Below are 6,233 nucleotides of genomic sequence, written 5' to 3' on the forward strand. Positions count from 1 at the left end.
CCCACACTCACTGGCTCTAGCCACGGCCACTGGCACAGTGGGCGGCAGAGGGGATCAGCCTTGGCTGCCTGGAACCCGCACTGCCACTGCTGCATCACCAGGGTGCAGTCTGGCTGGCAGGGTGCCACAAGGTGCCTTGGGCTGTCTGGCAGCTTGTGGCCACTTGGGCTGAGCGGTGCTGGGCTCCAGGGTACAGCTGGAGCTGCCAGACAGCACCCGGTGCAGTGCCCTGCTGAGCCAGGCTGCACCCAAGTGATACGGCAGCAGCAGCACAAGTGCCAGGCAGCTGGGGCCACTCCCCACTGTCACGCACCATGTGAGGTGGGGTTCTGCCATGAGGCCCCAAGTGGCCCCAACCGCTGCTGCTACTGCTGGTGAGTAGGGGTTGTGCAGAGGGCGGGGCGGGCAGGGGAGCAAGCAGGGAGCAGGGGCTGTTTAGGGGAGTGATCAGGGAGTGGGGGCTGGGCAGGGGAGCAAACAGGAAGCAGAGGAGCAATCAAGAAGTGGGGGCTGTGCAGGGGAACAAATCGGGAAGCAGGGGCTGGGCAGAACCTACCAGAGCATCTCTGTGGAGAACTGAGCATCCGGTGGCCTCAAGGCATGGTCTGGAACCATTCCTTGCCCCACAGTTTCACAGGAGTCTAATTTTGCCCATGCACTGCAAATTTGCAGCGCGGGGAACTTTTTTTGTTCCTTCATGTGCAGCTTGCAAAGTCTCAAAGGGGTTTGAGACACTGCAAAAGGCACATGCGCACTCGTCTGGATGGGCCCATGGAGGGCACGGTCATACTAATCATACGCAACAGACTGAGAGAGGGGCCAACAGAGAGATTCTGGATGAACTGTTTGGGGCCCAATTTGGTGATATTTGCCATATATTTAAGGCTGGTGAAGAAATAGGAATCATTGGAAATGGGAAAAACAGGCAGAGCTCAGCTGCAGGAGTGAAGAGGAAGTAAAATGTGTGCAATATAGTGGCTCACTATGACTTGAGAAAGAGTTACTGCTGAAAGGGGCTGCAAAAAATAGACACTAGGGCCATGCAAAATTTCAGCAGCCGTTTTGTTTTGGTGATGTTTCAAGTCGTTTCAGCACCTGAAACAGTGAATCCAAATTGAAACAGAAGGCTGTGGAACACAAACGAAACAAGGCATCCAAAAGGTTTTGGAAATGTTTCAGGGTCTCCTCACCGCTGCTGCCTGCCTTCTACAGCCCCGTGTTGCCAGGGGTGGTGAGGAGACCCCTGGCACAGATCTCTGCTCCCTGCAAAGCCAGGTCGCACAGCAAGGCAGTGCTGGTCCCTGATGCATGACTTGGCTCTGTAGGGAACAGAGATTTGCACAAGGGTCTCCTTACCACTGCTGCCCGCCCCGTGCAGCCTCACATCACCGGGGCAGCATGGGGCAGGCAGCAGCAGCAGCGAGGGGACCCCCAGCACGGATTCTGCTCCTTGTGGAGCCGAGTCACACAGCAGGCACCAGCAGGTTTGCTCGCCGCTCTGCACTACTTCCCTGACCCACAACCCAGCGTGACAGGGTTCAAAGATCTGCGCAGGGTTCTCCTTGCCTGCACGGAGGGCAGCAGCCCTCCCCCTCCGCTGCATGAGCCACCCATGGCCCCATCCTGCTCCCTGCTGGCACCCTACAACTCCTGACCACAAACCCCACCTGGCTGGACAGAAGGGCTGTGCGAAATTTGCAGCCTGTTTGAAACAGTTTTAGCTAAAATGAAACAGGATAGTGATCTGAAACACCAAAACGAATCACTGTCCTCCAAAATGGCTGAATCCAAAACCGAACGGAAACACAGCCGTTTCACACAGTCCTAATGGACACTACCATATGTCCTATTTAGATTGCTGCACTGATTGAAAGCCTGATCTATGCCTTAAAAAGGCAGAGAGAGGATTCAACAGAGCAATGGGGTGTAAGGGGTGGAGGATGAGGACCTGAAGCTCAAGGCAATGGCAGTGGTGGCAAGTAAGCATAAGGTGGAAAAAGAGTTGAAGAGCCGAAATGATTTGCTATGTATTAAGGCTGTTTAGTGCATGCCCACTTCACTTCTACTATGCAATGAAATCAATGTGTCTACATCTTTAAATTCTCTACGACCATCTTCACACTAACAGGGATAAAAAGAAAACAAAGGAGCTTAAGACCAGGAAGAAGAAGCCTGATAACAAAAGAGGTGAGTCAGAGGAAGAGCCAGAGAGCAATTTCCTGTTGCTAATACCTCTGGTTTCCAGCCTGGAGTGGTGACCAGAAGGCGGGCAGCGGTGGGGATGCAAGAATACGCAAGTCTTCCTAAACACTGGCGATTCATAGAGGATCCACATGGGTGCATGTGTGCCCCCTGAGACTGGCGGTGCACCCCCTGCAATTAGCCACCGCCAGCGCTGCTGGCAGCACCTGCAGGCAGTTGCTACTCACCACCTGCCCCCTCCCCCCACCATCGACACCTCTGCAGCTGCCTGCAGGAGCTCCCCGCTCACTGCCACCATGCCCTTTCTGCCAACACTGCCACCGCTGCCTGCAGGCAGTCACTGTTCCCCCCCAGCCTCTGGGGGCACATGTCATTCATGTTCTTAAATGTGAAAGCAATCCAGCAGCTTGCAAGTGCTACAGGAATGCAAGTGAGGAAGGGGAAGAGTCTACCGACCCAAGCAGTAGCACAGGTAAGCCCTAAAAGTACATGCACACTCAGCCCAAATCAAGCACAGACAAACCTTAAAGGGACAGGTGCACTCGTTTTAAAACAAGCAGAAATGTCACTGACAACAGTTTCACTTGATGTCTGGAGTATCTTAAGGAAGAAAGGATGAGAACAAGTGTTGAACCAAGGAAAAGCAGACAATCTGCCTACACAAATGTGGTATACCAGGGGAGAGGGATTATAAACACTTTGAGAAAAGGTGGAGATGGGAACCACCCTGGTGGTCAGGAACAAATGAGAACAAAGTGGCAGGGGTAGCAATATTATTCAAGAACCCAGAGCTGAGAGCAAAACAGGTAGAAGAAGTCACCAGCAGCAAGTTGCAAGGGAAGATACTACTCGTCAGGGGAACAGAATTAGAAATTTTCAAAGTATATGCACCACCAGACAGGGAGGGAAGGAACGCACTGCTTGGGAAGCTATTGGTTTGTGTGGTTGGAGGGAGACTGCACATAACAGCGGGAGATTTCAACTGTATAATCAAAGTGGGTGACAGAAATGGGGAAGGAGAAAATGGAGCTTTAGACAGCTCATCCAGACTGTTAACATATATAATAAAAGAAGAGTTGCTACGAGATGTTTGGGCGGGGGAGAAAGTTTTCACTAGAACAGACCCCAGTGGAAAGAACCAATCAAGAATCAACTTTGTGTTTGCATCAAAAGGAAGGGATAAGGAAGAAGGAAGCCATACATGTGGCTTTTGGTAATCACCAGATGCTGAAAGTAGAAAAGAGTCTTAGTAAAAGCCCCACGAGAGAAGGGACTGTAGAAGTTAAATGTGTGGCTGTTACAAGATGAAGAGATAGACAAGATAGTATGAGGGCTGAAAAAATATTATGGGAGTACCAAAGAACGGTGGATGATGGGTGAAGAGGAGGACAAGAGAATTTTTCAAGAAGGAAGGCCAAAGATGCGCTGTGAAAAGAATGAAAGAGTTAAGAGAGCTACAAAGAAAGATGCAGGAGCTGCTAAAGGAAGCCACAGAAAGAAGACAGATATGAAAAGAGCTAGAAAAAACAAGGCAAGAGTTAGAAAACTAGTGTAAAAGAAAGATAAGATAGAACATGTTCTTAGCACAAGGACCCTGGGTAGAAAAAAACAAAGAGTGGTCTCAATACATTTCAGCCAGAGTGAAGGTGGCAAAAGGAGTATAGGAAGAAGGTGGTCCCCAAGTGAAAAAACAGGAAGAAGTGTTGGAGGTGACAGAAAGATTTTATGAAGAGCTATACCAGAAGAAAACAGACAGGAAGAAGATGAAGGATTTCTTGGAAGAGACTGAAGAGAAAGTAGAGGAGGAGGAAGCAAACAAGACAGAAGAAGAGATAAACTTCAAGAAAGTGGAGGAGTGTTTAAAAACCTTTAAAAGAGTGAAGTCATCAGGAGCAAATGGACTGCCTATGGAATTATATGGGAAGTTTGGGGCATGAGTAGGGAAGGATATAGTGGAAGTGTTCAAGGAAACAGCAGAAACAAGAGAAACAAGAAAAGATTTTAGAGGTGTTGATATCTTACTCCTCAAGAAAGGGGAGAAGGAACTCTTGAAAAACTGGAGACCAATTACATTCCTTAATATGGACTATAAATTAATGGCCAAGATGCTGGCTTTGAGAATGAGGAAAAACTTCCTAAAGATGGTACATGAAGACCAAGTATGTGCAATACCAGGTAGAAACATCTCTGAAGCAATCAGAGTGATCAGAGATACCCGCATCCAAAAAAGGAAACCACCGTTATAGCACACTTAGATAGAGAAAAAGCATAAGACAGAGTGGATCATGATTACACCTTTGAAGTGCTAGAAAAAATATCAGAGTATGGAGAAGTGATGGGAACTAAACTAAACACATTTAAAAACACCATAATGGAAGTGGGGAACTGGAGGGAGTTGGAGTAGCCAGTCACTATGTATGTATGTAGTTGCTGAGGGTTAATTAGAGAGATTCAAGTTACCATATTTTCTCACACACAAATGCATACCTTTTTCCCCCAGAAACCAGCTGCTTGAAATGGAAGTATGCACTGTAAGTGAGGACACATGGTAAGAGTAGTTTTTGCTGCTTAAGCTTCTTCTAGGCAAAAGCAAAAGTAACTCTGCACATGATCTAGAGGGAGCAGAACAATGAGCAGGCTCATCTCCTTTGCTGTGGCTACTTAGTTACTTACAAGGAAAAATCTCTTTTTCTTCATTCTACCTTTCAAAAACAAGGTGGGGCATGTTTAATGTGAAAAAGCACAGTAATTAGTGTCCAGTTGTTTATCAGGTGCATGCATTACATATTACAAGGAGAAGCATGTGTCACAAGATTCAGGATTTCTAATGGAACAGCAGCAATGGTGATCTAAAAGCTCTTCCATTTGGTAGTTATTCCATCACCTGTAGGAAATAAACTGGGGTATATCAATTTGATTCCTAGTGAGACAGATATCTCCTTACCAAATCCAGCACCAGTGACTTGGACTGCCTCAGCAGAGGGAATGGGTCACAGAGAATGAGCTTCCCTCCAGCGCCTAGTGGTGGTGGTCCCTTAAGTCACACTGGCAGAAGGCAGCATAGGCAATGCTTGGACTGCTCCTGCTCATGCTGTACTGTCCTGTGGAAAACAAAGACCTCAGTCATACACAGTAGTGAAACTGGCACCATGCACTTTACATTTCAAATATTTAAAGTTTAAGATCCCTCAAAACATTGCAAATTCTGCAAGAATGAAGCTATACTACGGCAGAAGTGCTCCCCTTTCCCCCTTTTGGAAGTCGCCTTTTCAACCTGCTGACAGAATAAGAGGAGAAAAGAAAAAAAAAAGATGGAGAAAAAGTTTTGAAATTTTGTCCTCTCCTGCTGACTACCTAGGAACATACAGTACTGGAACTCCCCTTCTTTTCTGGCACCACCTATGAAGTTAATGATGCTGACAAGATGGAAGGTAAGAACCTTTCAACACAGACACAGTTGACAAAGGCACTTTCAAAGCAGATTTCTGACAGACTGGGAGTGCAAAGGGCCGTGTAACTGCAGAGAAACCTGGTTTTAGGAGTCAGAGATAGATTCTCTGGCCCAGGGCTGCAAGAGGAGGGATGCTGTTATGGCATTAAGATTATGACTTCAAACTCCAGAATTCCAACTGAGATTTGGATACCACTTATCACTACTGGGCTGGGGTAGAGACACTGATGCCGTGGGTCAAGCAGATCAGATGAAATGGAGAAAAAAAATTCAAATAAGACTGAATCATCAGGCCTTTCACCCCAAAGCTCCCTCCCGAAGTCCAGATTTTTATTTAAACTTGCTTTACTTTCCTTGAAAATTACTAGGGGTGCACTCACATCTGTGGGGGGCCAGCAGGGGAGATCATGCTCAGGGGCAACCAGCATAGGTTCATCAAAGGCAGGTCCTGCCTGACCAACCTGATTGCCCTTTATGACCAAGTAACTAAATCCTTGGATGATGACTAGGTCGCCATGGACCTAGTCTTTCTAGACTTTAAGAAGGCCTTTGACACTGTCTCTCACCCCATTCTCATCAA

General features: G+C 47.5%; 1 protein-coding gene across 3 annotated transcripts in view; it reads right to left on the reverse strand.

Annotated features, from left to right (window-relative positions):
• The window catches only part of TMEM229B (transmembrane protein 229B), a 114,701-nt gene that overhangs the window by 20,214 nt on the left and 88,254 nt on the right, over positions 1-6,233 (reverse strand). For all 3 annotated transcript variants that reach the window (XM_019519181.1, XM_019519182.1, XM_019519183.1), the window contains exon 2: positions 5,147-5,303. The gene's annotated coding sequence lies outside the window, so the exon portion shown is untranslated. The remainder of the gene's footprint in view (positions 1-5,146; positions 5,304-6,233) is intronic.

The sequence above is a fragment of the Gavialis gangeticus genome, unplaced genomic scaffold (genome assembly GCF_001723915.1).
Source record: "Gavialis gangeticus isolate Ggan-Ray unplaced genomic scaffold, GavGan_comp1, whole genome shotgun sequence".
In the NCBI taxonomy this organism is placed as follows: Eukaryota; Metazoa; Chordata; order Crocodylia; family Gavialidae; genus Gavialis; species Gavialis gangeticus.